Source organism: Ambystoma mexicanum, chromosome 6p (genome assembly GCF_040938575.1).
Source record: "Ambystoma mexicanum isolate Mex_15411 chromosome 6p, UKY_AmexF1_1, whole genome shotgun sequence".
Classification (NCBI taxonomy): Eukaryota; Metazoa; Chordata; class Amphibia; order Caudata; family Ambystomatidae; genus Ambystoma; species Ambystoma mexicanum.
This window is the reverse complement of record NC_090935.1, coordinates 249,605,645-249,627,132: the sequence shown is the minus strand read 5'-3', so window position 1 is coordinate 249,627,132 and position 21,488 is coordinate 249,605,645.

Genomic DNA, 21,488 nt, shown 5'->3' with positions numbered 1-21,488 from the left:
ATGCTCCTTTGCAATTATCACTAGGAACTCTCAAAATACTGAAAATGCTTCTTTGCAATAGTCACTAAGAATTCTGGAACTGCTTAAAATTAAATGCAAAAAAGAAAATGCACCCTTTCACAAGTTTCTCTAGGACAGTGGACTTCAAACCTTTTCGGTGTGGGCCCCCCTTGAGCAAAATGTGGGCAGGGAGGGCACCCCCTTAAATGCCAAATGGACAATAAGTCCAAATGGCTATGAACTATATCACAACCCGTCACTGCACCCTACTCCCTGCATAGTGCCTGGGCTCCCCCATCTGTTCCCATCAGTCTCTGAGCTCCCTCATCCCACTCCTAGCCTAGGCCGTTGGCTCTCCCCATACCACCACAGAGCCTGGACCTTCCCCACCCTGCTCACACCATAGTCCCTGAGCTCGCCACACCCCACTCTCAGCATAGTCGCAGGGCCAGTGGCGGCTGGTGACTTTCTCCCAGATATGCCATAGCAACCGAGCATAGCGAGTGACCCTGTGTCAATCAGGAGTGGTTCGGGGCGTGGGGGTTCTCCCCCCTGGACTTTCTTTTAGCTAATTGGTTAAAATGTTGCATTTTAGAGCATTCTTTTAAAAAAACCTTGGGAACATCACCTCTGTCCCCTCAGGTCACCTCCCCTCTCTCATCCCCCCGTATTGTTCCCTTGTGCCCCCCCCTTCCCACACACATGAATTTGTCCTGCTACATTCTGGTTTCCCCATCACCGTCTTGTGACCAATATTGGATTTGACTTTTATGGACTTCATTGATTCACGGTGCGTTATCCCTTTCTCAACTCTCACGCTGGACTTCCTTTGCATCTTGTACTCATGGTGGCCCTGACTCATGCTGTTCCCATCTTCATCTTGTATCCTGGCTTGCAACATTATGTGTTACTACTGACTTCTGCAGTTGTATTTGCTCTCCCCTCTTGTTTCTCCACTCTTTTTGACTGCTTACTCTCTGTTCTCTCCTCCCCTCTCCCTTTTACTATCTCCTCCCCTCCTCCCCTTACTTTCTTCTGTGCACTTATTCTATCAGAATTCTCCCTGGACCTAGTATGATAGCAACCTCGTCTGTCGCTCCCCCATCCCCTTACTGTGCCCCCCCCTCCCTCCAGCTCTACCAGAAATGTCATCAGGCCTACTACGGTAGTCGCCTTTCTGTTTCCATTTCCTTCCCACTCTCCCACTCCCTTCCTTATCTAAGTCTTAGCTCTTGCACTATCTGAAAGGTCATCGAGTATGATAGTTAATTTCACATCCTTGCTGTTCATGGCCTGTAAGGATGTCATTGTATTTTCCCTTGTTCCCTCCCTTCACTTGAAGCACGTTGAAACACATTGGCCCTCATTACGACCCTGGCGGAGGACCATGGTGCAATTTGCACCATGGTCCATGGCGCAAAGCTGCCAACTCCGCCATGGGGGTTGGCGGATTTACCGCCCCATTCCGACCTTGGCGGGGCGGTAAGTCCCCAATCCCCATTTACCCTTCCCCATTCCCATTTTTGCCCCATAGGGTATAATGGGAGTGGGGAAGATTTATTTAAAGCGCACGTCAGCCCGGGGGCATAAATTACGTTAATTACGCCACCGTAAATTACGGTGGCGTAATTAACAACAGGTCCCGTAGCGCCATGGATTTTTCCGCCCGGAAAAACCAGACGAAAAAAGCACCATGGCGCTACGGGAACTCGTAGTAAGGCGGAAAGGTACGCCATGCATTACGCTGGCGTAAACCCCTTTCCGCCAGGGTCGTAATGAGGGCCATTGTGTATAGGCGCTATATAAATAAACTATCATATTATATCATATCCAAGCGTTAAGACGTCCTATGCCAGAGCAGTGCAACAACAAGCTCAGCTGGTTGAGCGATTCCCGCAGAAACCTGTATGTAACCTGAAGGTTACAAGTGTGAATCCCCAGACCAGCGACTCAGAATGTCATCCTTCTGCAATTCATTAAAATGAGCATCACGGAGTTTGCCAATAAAAACAGCCGCTATTGAAGTGCAAGGGGAAGATTCAGTGTGTGGTGTGCGCTGCATAAATGGCGAATAGGTACACTAGGTGATTGTGGGCTCATTTGTATAGTGCACACTGTGATAGCGCCTCCTGATATCACCTTCCATTCTGGGTGCTTTGCTAGTCTACCTCTTCCATGTCCAATGAATTTCAGAATTGCTGGATCATGAAAGAGCTCATCTGATGTGTATAATTAATTCTGCAATAGAATTGAAAGTGCCCTGTTATTGGTCTCAAGGCTCCTAATATCAGCAGATGTGCATGAGGAAATTACAGCCTTGTCAACCAGAGCCGGGACGAGTTTATAGACGGGATGGAATCGTAATGAGGAGCCATTCACTGCAGCACGCAGGTGCAGCCATTGTACTGTCAATCAAACACAGAGAACCTTCCATTTTTGCACATCTCGTTTTTTTATGAGTGGCCGATTGTATATCAGTCTTTCAGATGAGCAGTTTTACGAAAGTTTCGTAATGTGATGTTGAAGTGGTCTTAATAGTGCCATTCTGCTATTTATCAACGGCATGACTCATGAGCTGATTCTTTGTATGTAACCTGCATTACTCCTAGTCTTACTCTTCCTCGTCACAGTGCTTACTTGTGAGGTCGCAACCTCCATACCAGGAACACATTCCATCTTCTTAATAATATTCATAGGTTCTGCCCATAACCACTGGCAGCATAACACTCAAGGAAACCACAATGTATCCGTTCAATACCACCTAACATATCATGGCCCTTTCCACTGGAGCCAGTGCGGAAGTGGCAGGTTGTAAGTACGTTGACGAGGATGAGTAGGATTAGGAATCATGAAGATTCCCAGTAAATAATTGGTTAATTATCTATATAGCCCGCTTCCTCGTCCCATTACTTTCTTGTGAGGAATATCATATGCTGCAGCAAAACACTCTGTGTATTAAACATAGACCACCATGGCTGCTGCTCAAACACACAATCACCAATTAATTTCGAGAACACATAAAAAATCACCACTGAAAGTGATTGCAAGAGAGAGCTCAAGCCCCTGCTATGAAGGGGTCTAACCCCTTCAAAAATCAGTGGTAGTGCCTGGTGAAAGTATGCGGGTCAGCCCAGGTCGCCACCCTCCTGCAAAGGAATAGGCAATTCCTGTGCTTTTGCTCAGGTCTCTGCCCTTCCTTCAAGTTGAGAAAACCTGAATCAAATTAGGAAAGGGTGCCTGTGCCACAGAATAGAGCATAGCAATTGCTTGTTGAATCCATCTGCTAATTAGTAGGGACACATGTGCTTGCCAGGCTTGGGCCCACAACATAATGAACGAAGCAGTCCTGTCTATTAAGTTAATAATGTTCTTTTCGCATCCAACTTCTGTCACCACTCCTCCGAAGGGGTTGTGTTCAGGAAACAAACGCAGCAGTACATTATCCTATGCCTGGTGAAAATTAGAAACCATATTTGGCAGAGACTCCAGGTACACGAGAGAATAAGAGACTCAGACTGCATTCAAAGGAACTGAGCCAAGCAAAGTGCCACCACAATCACTTCCAACGCTGAACCTCTGCGCTTGACCAGCATCCTCAGAAGCAGAGGTGGCAAAGCGTAGATAAAGCCTTTCAACCAGGGCTTGGTCCTGACGTCCACTCCCCGCACCACCCGACACAAGAACCTAGAGCAGAAATGCAGACAATGAATATTCTGAGGAGAGGCAAAAGGTCCAGTACTGGAAAGCTGAACCTCCTACAGATCCAGTGAATCACCCAACAGGAGGAAGTAGAGAACCTGCACAAATTGCCCGGCTGGCCATTGTCCACACCCCAGATATGAACTGCTCTCAGAGACATCAGGTTTTGCTCCACACAACAGTCTGCTCGAAAGCCAGCTACTCCAGCTGCCTGGACCAAGTCCCTGCTGGTGGTTCACATTGGCCATCGCTGACATGTTTTCCATCTTGATCAGAACAGAGGACCCCTTTATTTAATGAATGAAGACCTGAAAATCCCTGAAAATCACAGTGATTCCTCTCCAGATACAGGACCAAGTGGCCTGCAAGGTATTCCATCATTCCAGGAAATTCAGCTCCCCTAACATCTCACTTAAACTGAGCCCACTGGAATCTTTAGTAGTTATGTTTGGCAAGGGCTTCTGCAGTGGAAATCCTCTCAGGAGATTTTCCCTGTTCAACTACTACTGAAGCTGGTCCCTCAGCGATGGAGTGATCGAAATCCTGTCCTCATATGACTGACAGTCCATCCTCCACCACCCAAGTAGATGAGACATGACAGGCACATGTGCAGCTCCACCCACAGGACCACAAACTCACTGGACGTCATATGATCCTGAAACTGATGCACTTCCCTGGCCATTACCCAGTCCTCTGACAGTAGGTTCTCTGAGAGATGCTGTAGGCAGACTTCCCAATCTAACGATAGCAACACCCACACCTCCCCTGTCCCAAACCAAGCCCACATGTACTGATGATCTCGAGACTGTTGCAAATGAGACTCCACCAGGTTTAGCGGAAAACCCAGAGCCGGCAGCAATCTGCATGTGACCTCTGCGTGTTCCAATAAGAGGTCCCTGGAAGACCTTGATCAGCCAATCGTCCAGGTACAGGAAATCCTGAATCCTCCACGCTCCCCCTGCCCTCCCATTTAGATGAACCACCACCGGAGCCAACACCTTGGTAATCACAATGGAAGAAATGGAATAGCCAGCAACGAGAAATGTCATCACCCTATCTGGAATCGCAGATACTTCTGATGCCACCTCCTGATGGGCATAAAAGGTAAGGATCCTGCATGTCCAGGGATGCCAGAAAGTTGATTGCGCCAATCAGTGAAATAATCCTCTGAATGCCCTCCACCTTGAAGTGCTGCGTCTGCACAAACCCAATAAGCCTCTTCAGATCCATCACCATTCGTAAGGTGCAGTGTGGTTTATGAACAACAAAGATTACGAAGCAATCGTCCTGAGCGCTTTCCTTCATCAGAAATTCCCAAATTGCCCCTTTCTTCCACAAATCCACAACCCCATGAGTTATGGCCATGACACCTCTCAACCCGCTGTGGATGTAGGCTGCAATTGCTCACAAAGAAGATGAAAAGGCAAACTCAATTTTGTATCCCCTAAAGAAACGCCCCCCACTCATTTCAGAACCATCTAAGTCTGGTACCCACACTCCTGGCATGAGGTCTTCTGCAACATTGCTGAGTAAAAATGCTTTCCAGACTTGTGGGGCAACTTTGACAAACTGCTGCGCGAGGATATGATGTAGTCCCCTTTGGACAATGTTCTTCCATGAAACTTCTAGTCCCCCCCACCAAGATGTCCCGGCTGATGCTTAATGTTCAAGCGCATGCAGGGCTTGTCAGCGTCTTTGCCTACCTTAAACAACTGATGCACTCTCTCCTCCAAGGACTCACCTAAAGGCATATTCTGTGCAAAGTGAATATTCAGGGCAGCTGCCTTTCAAAGCCCATACGAATGGCAACCCCTGAGGGGCAAGTGATGGCATCGAGACACAGCCTCCCCTATGGTCACTGCTGGATCACCAAAACCAACATCAGACAAGTTTGAAAGCAGTTCCACCTGTGATTGCATTGCCTGCAAGATCGGTCCCCAGTAAGCCCTCCTTCCACAAGCTTTGCGATCTGCAGAAAACACTGTGCTTTTCCACTGTGTATGAGGCTTAAGTAACTGCCCGCAAAGCCATGTGAGCCCAAGAATCTGCTGCCTTCCTGTCCACCTGGTCTCACACAGTAGCCTCCACTGCTACCATAGAAGAATGGCCTAGAAGACTGGACCAAATCGTATCCACCTGCAGAGAGTGTGGCAGCGGAGCATCCTCCCCCTACAGAGGATATAGCTTGGATATGTTATTGGATTATTTTAAGAACATCAAGAATGTTTGATATACATTTTGAATGAACGGGCCGGTTTAAGGCTGTGTTGATGTAGGGGCTGGGCTTTATAACCCGATATATAGCTTTTCAAAGGGTTGGAGAACATGTGCGCTTTTTGAGCTTTTCAAGGGCTATTCAGGAAATGACAATGATGAACAGCTACAGTTACGATGAAGGGAAAACATCCCAAGGAAGCGCAGGGGTTCTGAGGATAGTTATACCCCAGATTGTTTTATGGAGAATGATAAACTGGAGAATATCCTGGACTTGTTTGCAGATTGTGAGACCGGTGAGCTCTGAAAGAACATGGCTACACTGTCTGTCGATAGCAAGCCACCTCTTACTGTTATGGCTATGGGGGAGTCTGTTGGAGACTGTATTCAAAACATTATGGAGCATGTGCCCATCACAGTTGCTAATCTGGAAATGGCGACCTGGAACAGCGATGCTGTGATTTTGGAGCAACCATTTACAACCGATGGAGGTTCTGAGGACAGTGGATATGAATCAATGGTATTGCAGGTGCAGCGATGACGCCGGAGACTGATCTAGCTTCACTGAGTTATAGGAAATAACGGGGGACACAGAGTCCTGGATATCGGACAGCCTGTTATCTGGTAAGTATATTTTAAAGCGAACATGTGTATTTTTTGAGACATAAGAAGTAGCCATAGTTAAAACCAGAATGAAGTACCGAGGAAGTACCGCTTTGCCGCTCTTTATGCTGCTCCAGAAATACGTTCTGCAAAACAACACGTCTGAGAAAAGTCTTTTATTCGGCTACGAACAATTAAGACTTTGGCTCCGCCCCTTTTTTTGGCGTCAGTCTATTTAACCCAGCACGCACGCGCACCAGCGTGTGCGCACATGAGGGAAGTACCGAGGAAGTACTGCTTTGCCGCTCTTTATGCTGCTCCAGAAATCCGTTCTGCAAACAACACGGTACTTCGTTTTTCTACAGCTTGAAGAATAACTCTCATTGAGTGGATTGTTGGTGAACTGTAGTAGGAATACTACTACCATATATTTACTGCATATTTCTTTTTCTTTTAGTCTGAGAAAAGCCTTTTATTCGGCTACGAACATTTAAGACTTTGGCTCCACCCCTTTTTTTGGCATCAGCCTATTTCACACAGCACGGGTGCGCACCAGCGCGCTCCAGCGCGCGCGTGCATCAGAGGGAAGTACCGAGGAAGTACCGCTTTGCCGCGGCGTCAAAGACGAGCGGCCCTCCTTTACGGTAATATCGCTTTAATCTCCTGGTTTTGTGTGTTGTTAATTGAGCGGCATTTTTGTGCTTCTTTGTTGTTGGTACACATTGTGTGTTGTGATTTTGAAATCATTTAACTGCCAGTAAATGAAGCGGTGTTTGTATACGCTTCGTACAGGCATGCCCCCTCCTCAGTGTGATGTTCGGAAAGCCGACGCCTCTAACGAGTCAATAACAACAATGACAAATGTACCCTTGCAATCTGAAATGTGCTCCACTCCAAATGCGTGTTTAAAAGCAAGGAAAGTGAGGTCGCGTTTATCCATAAAATCTAAAAATCCCACAGCTCGCGATATTTGCTTTTTCTATCCTGACCCTGTTGTAAAACGGTATCCCTCTAAAGGTGACAGGCCATTTTCTACAAATCAAAGTAATATCGTAGCTGGGGATTCCCATATCAAGGCGACTGAAGAAGGAAGTGCAGTTGAGGTCTCTTCTCACAATATCTATCTGTCTGACAGCACAGTCTTGATAGGAGATTCTATAGCCCCCCCAGCGTCGATAAGTCAGGATTCAATTCCGGCTGATGCCGGCGGCGCTGCGGGTATTGGCTTAGAGTCTCCGGGCTGTGACTTTACTGCGCTTGAGTTTGCAGAAAACCTCTCTTTTTCTCCTGAGATTTTTTCTAATGTTGATTCTGCTAAATGAAATATAACCTCTTCTTTTTTGGCACCGACCCCTCGGAAACCAAACACCTCAGAACATCGACAAAATATTCATGGCATTCCAAAGGTTGTGGAACTGACTCTGGATGCAATGAATCTTACTATGAAAAGCATTTCCCAGTTGTTTGACACCCTAAATAGTAAACTGAATGCTCAAAGCACACAGGTGAGTGCTGTTTTGGCGTTGCAAATGAAACAGGATTTAATGTCAGCTCGCGAAGGTCATGATGTAGGTATTCAAACCGAATGTATGAAGGTTTCTTCTGTTCTGTTAGATAACAGCACATCACCTGTATAATTTTTTGAAGTGTGTGAGGGTGTCAATACTCTGTGTCTAGTGCCAGAAGTGGGTCCTTCTCTGACAAAAGTTAAGAGCCCCGGCACATCGTTAAAAGACAACAAAAATACTACTGATGATGTGATTTTTATATCTGCTCTTCCTTATATTGGGTCTATAATTACTGAACGCACTGCCGACAAGGACAAATCTGATGCAATGACACACGATACACATGGTAAATTACCTGTTCAGGAACCCTATACTATTTTCTGTAAACACACTTCATCAAGTAATAAAACTATTGCCTCATCGGAAAAAAAAATCTAAAAATATTAAAATGACCAAATCTATAGCCTCAGCTGCCACGAAGCAATTCATTAAAACATTGACCGTGCATGCAAAGAAAACTCAATTGGCCTCTTTGGCTGTTACGAAAAAATATCAACACTTAAACCAAGCTCGCAAACTTTCCGATGTTAACTTTGCCACTTCAACAGTAGTGCCGTATGCTCCTTTGGATAATTTAGTTGCGGCTTTTCAAGATCATGAAAATGGGCAAATAACTTCAGATTCCAAAAGTATAACAGCTTCTCTGTCTGTGATGGACTTCGCCCCTTTGGACCATTTAGCGGAGGCAGTCCAGACCCATAAAAATCTGCAATCTATTCTAAAATCTAAAAATCTTAAAACCGCTACTCTCGATACAAATGAGCATACAGCAATAGATTTAAGACAACAAGAAATTAGAAAGGAAGTTGATGCTTATATGACTAGATATTCTCTGGCATCCCTATCAAGCTTCTAAGTTCCTGTCCCTGTTCTTTCTCCACCTTTGGCGGTGGCTGACGCCTCAAATAAGGAAGTGTCTGTTGATGTACGGCCCATTTTAACTAGTAAACCCACGTCAAAGGTTCAATTTAGACTTGGAGAGGCTGATCCAGCTATATGATCCCCTCAATCCAAACATGATGCAGAAGTTGCATTTCTGTTACTATCTATTTTGCCATCTAATCAAAATAAAATCTCTGACGTCTCAACTTCTGAGACTCCTAAAAACAGTCCAAAATTAACTTCTAATTTAAAAGAACGTTCTAAGAACTCATCAGCCCTAATTCTAGGCTGTCGCCCCCTACTGTTTCCACAGTATACCCTCAACAGACGTAGTGTTCTGGAATTATTCTCTGACATTCCTCGGCTAGAGGATATAAATACTGCGGATTTAGAACAGGTCGAATTTTTCAATGACTCCACCTTAAGCACTGCGTGTTTGTGGCTGTCTTCCCGATTTGTTCGAAATCTCATTTGGGAAGCAAAAGATCAATTATTTGCACTTGGTTTTATAATTTTGGTAGGCCCGTCTGCCTCTAAAAGTGAACAGCCAAAAACAGGCTCGTGGATAGATGCATCTGCTCAGAAAATTTCACAAGCTACCTCAGTAAGAAATTCAGGAAAATCTGGTCCGAAAGGCCATTGTAATTGTGCCTCCAGAAGTTAACTAGAGTAAACCCCGGATTCTGTTTGCATCATAACTTTAGCCTCATGGAATACTCGAGGTTACCATCATCTCATAAAGAATAAGAATTCGAATTTAAACAAGTAGGATTTGATTTTACTGCAAGAGACTTGGCTTATCGATGCTCCAAGTTGGGATGACCATGAGCTCCATTTCCCTGCTGCCCTGAAGGGCGACAGAGGTCGTACCATGTCTGGTCTCTTAACTGGGGTTAAATCCAGTTCTAAAATCAAAATAATTTTCTCTCTTGCTCCAAATTCATACTCACAATTAACTATGGTATCAATTGATAATGATTTGTATGCTCTGGTCAACTTGTACTGGAACCCCAAGGGCACTGAGGAACAGAAGTTCTTGTCGGATGTGATTATGTTATTAGATCATTTAGTCTTGTTGCCTGAGATATCACATACCATTGTGGCAGGAGATCTATATTTACATTACTTCAAACAAAATAATATCAAAGAATCTTCTAGACTCATACAATGGAATCAATTAATGACCTCTCGAGGATTCTGTATGCTCAATCAAAGCAGTTTCGATATTGGCAATTTGAAACATACATGGATACAGGGTTCTAACAAGGCGACGATTGATAATATTTATGTAGATGATAAATTATTTTTAAAAATGGTTTCCTTTAGTACCTACTATAGTGGGGTTGCCCAGTGATCATCAGATATTGACCTTAAAATGGACTGTTGCATCACTACCATCAGTAGAAGCTACCTCATGTTTGAAAGGAACAGTTTCCATAAATGGTCAATTGATCGATTTAAATGGTCAGAAACAACATTAACTCAGTTTGAGACAATTCTACATGAAGCATTTACTCATTCGCAGGTTTCCCATCTATCTTGTAACACCCTGTATTATGGTCTTATGCAACGGTTTGCTCTGAGAAATAACAATAAATCTATACAAATATCTCGGAATCATACTTTTGACGAAGAGGTTAAAATTAGGAAGACCCTTTACTGTTGTCAAAAGCGTGAAGCGTTGAAATTGCCAATATCCCTGAGATTTAAAGCTTTGACTAAGGCCAAAACCTCTATTAGGAATTGGTCTCGGTGGCACCGAATCAAATTAATTCAAAGTGATGGAGAAGCCATGCTAAAAGCCTTCCGCGATAAAAATTCTGCTCTTATGTGGAAAGCGTTGAACTCTGCTTTAGCCATCCCACAACCAATGTCTCAGATACATAGCGTTCCTGAGTCGGTATGGATCTCCCACTTTTCAAAGATCTATGCCAGCCCTGACACTACAATCAGTATAATTGAAACTGCACCGAGCGTGCCATTCTTTATTGATATAATAAAGTCCGACATATCCTATTTCATCGGTTCAATAAATCAATCAAGAGCGCCAGGCCTGGACGGCCTTTCAAATAAAACCTTTAAACAGAATCCGAAAATTTGGACTTCAATCTTGCAACAAATATTTGAACAAATACATGTAACTCAAATAATACCTCCCTCATGGACCCATTCTATAATTGTCCCTATTCATAAAAAGGGCGACCGATGTCTACCTCAGAGTTATAGACCCATCGCCCTACTGGATGCCCCAGAAAAAATCTACAGCCGCATCTTATTACAAGAACTAAATGCCTGGACCCTAAGAGAATGTACGAGAGATCCCTTTCAATCCGGTTTTGTTTCTGGTCTAGGTACATCACTTAATATGATTACATTAAATATGGTAAAATCTAAATATCTCGATCAAAAACAACCTATTTATATGGCTTTCGTAGAGTTCCGCATTGCTTTCGACTCAGTCGACCGAGAGTTTCTTTTTGACAAACTCAAACGATATGGTTGCCCGTCGTCTCTTCTAACTGTAATCAAAAAACTCCACACAAATACAACTGTACAGGTTAGACTTTCGTTACATGGCAGTTTATCAGCTAAAATTAAAACCCATAGGGGTTTAAAGCAAGGATGCATTCTTGCATCAACTTTATTCAATCTTTTCTTGCTGGATTTGGGGTTGTCCTTTAACAATGTCATCACTGATTCTCCAAGATTGGGTCTTCATAAAATTGTCTCGCTCTTGTATGCTGACGATCTTGTCCTTTTATCCCAAACCCTTCATGGGCTCCAGAACTTGCTGAACAAACTAGACAAGTATGTCAGCCTTAATAATCTCACAATCAATCTTGAAAAAACGCAAATACTGATTTGTGAAAAGAAAAATAATTCCAAAATGACAAATTTTCAATGGACTCCTCAAGGAGAAAAACTTATGGTAGTTTCCCATTATGAATATTTGGGTTTACCATTTACGGACTCTATGAGTGATCAGATCTATGTAGCCACACTTGATGCCAAATCTAGATCATTAATTTCACAAGCAAAAATCCTTCTGTATAAATATGGAAAATTCACTACGGTACATATTTTAACCTTTTTTGTCCAAAAAGTAGTTCCTATTCTCTCATATGGAGCCGATATGGTATTACCAAGATCAAGACAATTTTGGGATCAATATGAGAGCAAATATTGGAAGTCCGTTCTGTCTTTACCCATGTGTACCCCGACACATCTACTACATTATGAGTTTGGCTTTGTTTCTTTGCATAGCCAAGTGTTGTGGAAAATGTGCATGTTGTACAGAAAATGTCTATTGGGAATGAATGTAGGCAATATCTTAGGTTTGGTAGCAACCTACATTCAAACTTCAGAAGCTATTTTTCCAAAAAAATGGGTTAAAGCTGTTTTGAATGCGCTTGTTAAAGCAGATATAACGATTGACCAATTGCTAACTAATCAGGTGAAGGCTAAACTTCAGTTTTATCGCTATGATTGGATTGTTAGTCAAAATCTTTGTGCTTGCTATGTAGACTTCAATCTTCAAATGTTTCCACACAAGAACCTAAGATTAATGGAAAGTTATCTCATCAAATGTCTCTCAGCGTTTGTGAGATCTCAAATGCTGAGACTTCGATTGAATTTACATCCGACTAGGCAAATCCTAGTCCGAAGAGGTGTGATACACAAAAATCAGAATTTTTGTCGGTTTTGCAAGCAGGCAAATCAGGTAGAAACTTTACGACATTTGGCAGTAGAGTGCTCAGCGCTAGTCTCTCTTCGAACAATCTATTTCAGCAATTTGATGCTTTTCACTCAAGTGCGAACCACAGACGAAATATGGAATGCATTAATCACTAGCTCTCGAATGGTGATACATATTGCTCTAACTCAATTTATAAAAACTATTTTACCAAGAGACGTACTAGTGACTATGAAATGAGTTCTAGCCTTTTGATAATAATTCATTTTTTCTCTTATGAATATGGCATGATTATTGTATTGTGCGATTATCATTCTTTTTAATGATTTATGGATGATTTTTATGTCTAAACATTCTGTGATGCTGTGAAAACTATATATATTGTGCATAAATTGTGACCTCTATCATCTTTAATGGATTTTGCCCAAATATATAGTTTAAACTTTATTCCTGATTTAATGAAAATTGTATATATGCCTACTCATGATTTTATTTATACATTCTTTCATATATAACTATGAAATGTATATAATATTAATAATTGTTATATTTGTATGTAATTATACATTTTGAACGGTTGAATTTTTTAGCCAAGCAAAAAAAAAACAACCACAAAAACTATGCATATTTGTTTTGTTTACAGTCTCTAAACAATAGATTGGATGGTGGTGAGGAGAACCAGGCTGTAGCAGAAACTATCAATATTAACTGTGTTTGCTGTTCAAACCAAATTGAAAACTCAGGGGATTCTGAGAATATCCTGTGTAAGACCTGTGGTTAGCTAATGGAAACCAATAGCATTAAAAATAATACGATTACACCGGCTGCGACCTGGATCGATATTTTGGCCATCAAAGGTTTTACGGCCATTTTCGTGAAAAATGTTTAAAACAACACTTTCACAGATGGTGCTCAGGGTACAAAATTGAAGACCCCGAAAGGATGCTCACGAATGTTTGGAAAATGCTTACATGGATAATTTCCTGCGTAAAATATGTCACATGCAGAGCCCTAAACGCCTTGTAGAAATTATGCAATTGTTACAGTCACTAACACAGCTAAGGGCTTGTGTAGTGATGGAACAATGCTCATCTAAAACATTGTGGGCTATACAAACGGCAAATAACCACCTTTTGAAAATGAAGCAATTTAGATGGGGGTGCCAATGTGTGTTAGAAATATTATTGAGAAAACAGTTCGCAAGTGGGGGGATAAAGTCTATCAAAGAAAGTATGGTAGAGCAGTGTGCATGGAACCCCATAGACTGACCCTCGAGGATTGGGACTGTAGAGGTTTCCAAAGGGCCATGCCAGCACTCCCAACAAAATTACCGACCTTACTAACCCTTCCCCTTCCTGCTCCTTCTACATAACTGACACCACTACACCAGATCTAAGACTAGACACACCCCACATAAACAAACAGAAACCATTACTAAATACACCCAGAGTGTACCACCCACGTAGTCCAGAAACCATCAACATTGCAACTGCACTGCAAGATGCCGGACTTTCTTTCAGCTACGACAACCTGTCCCTTATGGACACTATTGTTACGCTCACCTGGTATCCATAGGGTCGCCACCCAGCTGGGTTACTCGCTGGTATGCTTCTCAGCTTTGCCCTGATGTGGTCTGCGGGGAAGGCCCTGCCTGAAAATACAGGAGGACTGTGTTCAAGACTGACTGACTGGGGTAAGCATCCCCTCTCCACCCCCGTATGCTTTCAGTCCCTCTGGCGCCCTCTCCACACCTTGTGGTAGAATTAGGCGTGTTTTCCTTCATTGTAGGTCGCAGTGTTCTTCAGCACAAGTGGAATGTCCGGAGTGGTGCCAGCGAGAGGCGACCAGCCAGGTAAGCCTTTTGAGCAGTTCGCAAATTTTTAAATGTCTCTACAGCTTTCTTTAATTTTGCCTCTATCTTCCTCTTTCAGGTCGTTCTGTCCGGGAGGCGTGCAGATTCGAGGAAGCTGTTCTCAGTAGCTGCGAGTGTTTAAAGATGAAGACTGCAGGTAAGATGCTGCTGCTAATGATGTTCCTTGTGTCTCCTTGCAGGTTCTGCTTCTCCGAGGTTTGAGGGAATAGCTGGACACGGTGAGCGTCACGTTGCAAGCTGCAAAGTAACACGAAGCATGTTCTGCAGTCAGGGTGTGGTTTCTATAGCCCAGGTAAAGTAGTAACAGGGAAAGTGGTTCCAGGCCTGCCACACCCAAAACACTAGACCGCATAGCTTGGTTCTTAGGAACCAAGCTATGTGGATGCCTCCATGTTGGCTGACAATACAATAAAGTAGTTCCCAAGCACATTGTTGTTCATGGTGTATGAGCCTTGCGCCATAGGCACCAGGACTGGCCCCATGAGGGCTTTTGAAGAGGATGCCAGGCTCTAGAGGCCCGAGTCCTAACTCCACCTGGCCAATGGGTTTGCCAGAGGGGGTTTTGGGCGAGGGTCGTGACAGCACTCCCCCCTAAGGCCCCTCCCATGGTATTCCTTCAGTCTGGCCCAGGTTTGGTTGGGAAGTTCCGATGGAATTTCCTGATTAGACGTGGTGCATGGATATTCTCACTGGGCTCCCAGGATCTATCTTGTGGTCCAAGTCCTTTCCAATCGACGAGATAATATAGCTTGGTCCTAGAGTATTTAGAGTCCAAGATATCTTTGACTTCGAATTCTGGTTCTCCGTCAACAAGTATGGGCTTAGGTGGTGTCCCAATCCGTGTGCCGGGTTGCATTGGTTTCAGGAGGGACACATGGAATACCGGGTGGATGTGTAGATTAGGTGGTAAATCCAGTTTCACGGCTGTTGGGTTGATAATTGCCTTAATGGTATAGGGTCCCAAGAATCTGGGATGAAAGGTCCGGGTTCCCTTGATGGGTACGAATTTAGCGGCTAACCAAACTTTGTCTCCTACTTGATAATCAGGGGCCTTTTTCCGGTGTTGGTTGGCGAATCTCTTTTGTTTTTCTTTGGCATGAATAAGGTGTTCCTTTGCCCTTTTGAATGCCTGAGTAATGGCTGTGTGTAGAGTCTTTACCGCTGACATTTCCAAGCTGGCTGGAAGGTCTAGTTCAGAGGTACGTGGATGTCTGCCATGAAGGGTATAGAAGGGCGTTTGTCCTGTGCTTGAATGCAAAGAATTGTTATATGCATATTCGGCTATCCATAGTAGGTCTTTCCAATTCCTTTGTCCGTGGTGCAGCATGCACCGTAAATATTGCTCGAGTGTCTGATTGGTTTCCTAGGTTTGGCCGTCCGTTTGGGGATGGTGACTGGTAGATAGCCGAACGTCGATCTGCGCCATTGCACAGCATTTTTTCCAGAAGTTTGAAATAAACTGGCTACCTCGATCAGAGACCAGAACCGAAGGGAAGCCATGTAGCTTGACCACACCCTCCAGGAACACTTTTGCTAAAGTGGCTGCCTCTGGGAGGCCTTTGAGAGGAATAAAATGGGCCATCTTCGAGAATAAGTCCACAACTACCAGGATGGTGTTTAACCCTTGGAGGTAGATCAGTGATGAAGTCAAGGGAAAGAGTGTGCCTTGGAACTGGAGGAATGTCCAATGGTTGTAGGAGACTAGATGGTTTTTGTTCCTGTGATTTATTTTGTGCGCAGACACCGCAGGACTGAAGATACTGAATGATGTCCTTACGCCAGGTAGGCCACCAAAAGTTCTCTTTCACCTTAGCTAGGGTTTTGGCGATCCCAGGATGCCCTTCGATCAGTGAATCGTGATAGTTGGAAATAATATGCTGTTGTAATTCCTTCTTGGGTACATATAGGCGATCCCTAAAAAAGGGTAGGTGGTCCTTGATGGTATATTGTTCTCCTTGAGTTTGCCATGCGAGGTAGGCATCAGGATTCATTGTCCGTTGGATTTCTTTTCATAGTTCTGCTTGTGTTAAGGCTGTCGTGATACCCAAGAGTTTGTCTTCAGGCATAATAGGTACTGGGTCTGGAGTTGTATATACTATTTCATCTATGCCCATGCGAGATAAGGCATCCGCCTTTCTGTTTCTGACTCCTGGTCAAAATGTGTTTACATATTCATAGTCGGGGAAGAAAAGGGCCCACCGTAATTGGCACGAGGACTGGGCCTTGGCTGTTTTGAGATATTGCAGGTTTCGGTGGTCTGTGATGACTGTAATGGTGTGTCTGGCCCCCAGAAGGTAGTGCCTCCAGGCTTTAAAGGCGGATTTGATATCCAGGAGTTCCTTGTCCGTGATGGCATAATTAATCTCTGGAGGTGAGAACTTTTTCAACCAGAAGGCCACAGGATGTAGCTGGCTGGTTTCCGGGTCTCTCTGTGAAAGGACAGCCCCCATTACGAGACTGGACACATAAGTTTCAATGACATAAGGGAAGTCTGGACGAGGATGTTGCAGGATTGGAGCAGAGGTAAACCTTTGTTTAAGTTCCTGAATGGCTTCTTCTGCTTCTTCGGTCCAAGCAAACTTTTTATTGTTTTTTCGTAATAGTACTGTGATTGGGTGCACAACCTGAGAGAAGTCTGGGATGAACCGGCGGTAGAAGTTCGCAAAGCCCAGCATGCTTTGTACCCCTTTCAGAGACGTCGGTGAAGGCCATTTCAGAATGGCATCTACCCTGTGCACGTCCATTCTGATGCCTCCTGGAGTAAGGATAAAACCAAGAAATTCTATTTTGGTGAAGTGAAAAAAGCATTTTTCAAACTTTGCAAAACAAGCGATGTTGACGGAGCTTGGTGAGGACTGAACGGACGTGCCTGACATGATCTTGTTCCGAGGCTGAGTATACTAAGATGTCGTCTATGTACACTAAGGCGCACACATCAATTAAACTCCTTAAGACGTCATTCATGAAATATTGGAATGCTGCAGAAGCATTGCATAATCCCGAAGGGCAAGACTTGATATTCAAACAAGCCGTACTTAGTACGGAAGGCGGTTTTCCATTCATCTCCTTTTCTGACTTGGACCAGGTGGTACGCTCCTCGAAGGTCCAATTTGGTATAAATCTGGGCATCTTTAACTTGGTCTAGCATCTCAGGGATAAGTGGCAAGGGGTAGCGGTTCTTCACGGTGATCTGGTTCAATGTGCGGTAGTCAATACAGGTTCTCAAGTCTCCTTCCTTTTTCGGTACGAAGAACAAAGGACTGGCTGCGGGGGACTTCGAAGGACGGATAAATCCGTTTGCAAGGTACTGGTCTAAATAGGATTTCAAATGAAGGTTTTCTGGTTCTGTGAGAGCGTAGATCCTGCCGCAAGGGATTTGTGCACCAGGAACAAGGTTGATCTGACAGTCATAGGGCCTGTGCGGCGGCAATGTATTGGCTTGGTCCTTTCGGAAAACATCCTGGAAATCATGGTATTCACTTGGCAAGGCATTAGTTGCTCCCAGGGTTGATACTGTCACTCCGGGAGTCATGGGGATACAGACGTCGGGTTTCTCCTCTTGGTAATAGCAGGCAGGGGAGCAGTCACCGGGGAAGGTTCATTTTCATGCCCACCAGTCTATCAAAGGGTTGTGAGCAACCAACCATGGCATCCCTAGTATTAGCCTGAACTGAGGTGCCTTGATGAGATCGAATGAAATAGACTCCCGATGTCCGTCCTGACACAGCAAGGTTACCCTGGCTGTGCACTGGGTTACTGGTCTGGAAGCGATTTCTGTCCCATCCACGGTGGTTACCTTGTCCATAGTTGGCTTAGAACACAAAGGAAGTCCCATCTCTGCTTCCAGTTCTTGATCAATATAATTTCCAACTTCTCTGCTATCGATGTATGCTTCAACGGCATGCATTCTTGACGACTGTTGGTGGTTAATTAAGATCACTGGTATTGCAAAGTGCGAGGTCAGCAACTCTTTCTTCCCACTCGACAAACTGACCTCTACGTTTGTCGAGCTTGGTAGTTTCCCGATTCCTTAGCTTCATCCTTCTCTGTGGCCCCGACTGTTCTTCTTGGGGGTTTTACTGGACAGTCCTTCAGGAAATGTCCTGGTTTCCCACAATACAAACAAAGCTGTTGTTGTCTTCTTTTGTCCCACTCTTGTTTTGTTAATGTAGGCCGTATCCCTCCAATCTCCATGGGTTCTATGGCATTTTCAGGTACACGGGGTGTGTTTTCCCTTGGTCGGATATACACGGTCCGAGGGTCCGTCTTAGACCGGTCTGCCTTTCGGTCCTGCAACCGGTGGTCTAGCTGAATGCCCAGATTTATGAATTCTGCACAGTCTCTGGGTGGATCAACCACCTGGGCTAAGACGTTCTTTAATTCGCCTCGTAAAGCCTCGATGGAATAATGTGGTTCTTTTGTTTTCTGGCCACCTAGCTTCGGCAACCAGTCTGTTGAAGGTAGCAATGTACGTTAACAAGTCCTGATTCCCCTGTCGGAGGGACAGAGTTCATGGTCTACTGCTTGTTCCTGGGTATGGCGAGCAAAATGTTTTTCCATTTCTCTCTGGAACCCCCCAAAGTCATGTAATAGAGGATCGTCATGGGTTACCAACGGCACCGACCAATCTGCTGCACTACCACTCAGGTATGATAAGACAAAAGCTACCTGAGCTTGGTTGTTTGGAAATGCTCCAGGCCTACAAAGAAAATGAAGGCGGCACTGATTGATGAATGCCACATACTTCCGTGGGTTGCCTGAGAACTTTTCTGGTGGTGCCAGGGGCACTGTTCGAGGTAACGTGATCTGTACCAGAGTGGGTGGTATGGCGGGGTTTTGCATCGTTGGATTGCTTCCAGGTAGAGGCGTCTGTCCTGCCTGTGATTGCAAGTATTGCCTGCTAATCTCTTCAGTGCGTTCTTTGGTCACTATTAGGTCTCTCCGGAGAGCATTAGTCTCTTGTCGGGCAGAATGAACCTCAGCACGAAGCTCTCCTAGTAATTGGGCCAATTGGTCCATTTCCTTTGTCTCCATGGCGCCCAGGTGTATTTCTTATGGTAGGCTTTGTGTTCTGTTACGTTCGCATGGTATCCACAGGGAAGCCACCCAGCTGGGTTACTCACTGGTATGCTTCTCAGCTTTGCCCTGATGCGGTCCAGTTACTTCGCTGACGCCGGCCCCTTTGATATTGTTCAGCTAGGTCTTATTGCTGTTCTTTAGTTTTGTTGCTATCCTGCATGCCTTTCTTTGTTTAAAATGTCTCTTTTTTCTCCCTTAGGTATGCGGAGCTTCAGCGCGGCGAACTGGCTTGGTTGAGCCCCGCTGGTAAATTATGGCCCATTAATAGCGCTATGATGCAGTAAGTAAGCACTATGCGCAGCGCTGTGAAGTCTTGCCTTTGCTAACCTGTGTTTTCCTTCCTTGTAGGTCGCTGTGTTCTTCAGCGCGAGTGGAATGTCCGGAGTGGTGCCAGTCGAGAGGCGACCAGCCAGGTAAGCCTTTTGAGCAGTTCGTAATTTGTAAATGTCTCTAGTGCTTTCTTTAATGTTGCCTCTATCTTCCGCTTTCAGGCCGTTCTGTCCGGGAGGAAGCTGTTCTCAGTAGCTGCGAGTGTTTAGAGATGAAGACTGCAGGTAAGATGCTGCTGCTAATGGTGTTCCTTTTGTCTCCTTGCAGGTTCTGCTTCTCCGAGGTTTGAGGGAATAGCTGGACACGGTGAGCGTCACGTTGCAAGCTGCAAAGTAACACGAAGCATGTTCTGCAGTCAGGGTGTGGTTTATATAGCCCAGGTAAAGTAGTACCAGGGAAAGTAGTTCCAGGCCTGCCACACCCAAAACACTAGTCCGCATAGCTTGGTTCTTAGGAACCAAGCTATGTGGATGCCTTCATGTTGGCTGACAATAGAATAAAGTAGTTCCCAAGCACATTGTTGTTCATGGCGTATGAGCCTGGCCCCATGAGGGCTTTTTAAGAGGATGCCAGGCTCTAGAGGCCGAGTCCTGACTCCACCTGGCCAATGGGTTTGCCAGAGGGGGTTTTGGGTGAGGGTCGTGACAACTATTTAACCATTGCACACAACGACACACAACACCAACACAAAACACCACCATGCAACCGAGGCAAAGAATCTTTGTCATACAGACGCAACGCATAAGACCTTGCACAAACTACCATATGCAAAACAACATCCACAGACGCCAGTTCTTCCTGGTTCTGAATCTATCCTCTCACCCTTCTCCCCACTAATACCCCCTACCCGCTTTGTTGCAGAGCCGCATGTGTGCCTGCAGACTACCCCTGGGTGGTAGCGGTGCGCGGTACAAATCAACATAACATATGTATATTTAGGCTTATTTGCAGAAAATAAAAAGTGAACATCTGCTTGAAAGCAATCAATTTAAAGTGAAACGGGCCTTTGGATGTGTACAACGATGATCCCTGGATTTACTTAAAGAACATCTCTGTACTATATGCCCACGGCTGTTATGTTATCTGGCAGCACCAACGGCGTTATACTGAAGAAAATGTAACAATCTTTCATATGCTTCAACACCAGCCACTCGCTAATGGACAACTACTGGAAAAAGCATCACAAAGGAGGTTTTGGCAATTTAAGGTCGCTGGCGGGGTCCTCATTGCAAATGAAGGCGGCCAACCTGCAACAGAGTTTTAGCTACATTAAGGCAAACTGGTTGTTTGACAGGAAACTTTATACATTTTTGTCAACCATTTCTCTACTGTGTATGTTTGCTTATCGAAGCGGTGAAAGACAGTCTGTGTATGGAGTGATTAATGCTACATCGAAATTTGTATCAGAGAAGATTGTTGTACAACATTTAACAACACAAGCTATTTAATGCGAATAAAATATGAATGCATGTTTTAAATATGATTAATAAATCTGTTTTATGACACCTGGGTGTGTCTTTATGTTGAATGGTTACAGGGGCGAGCA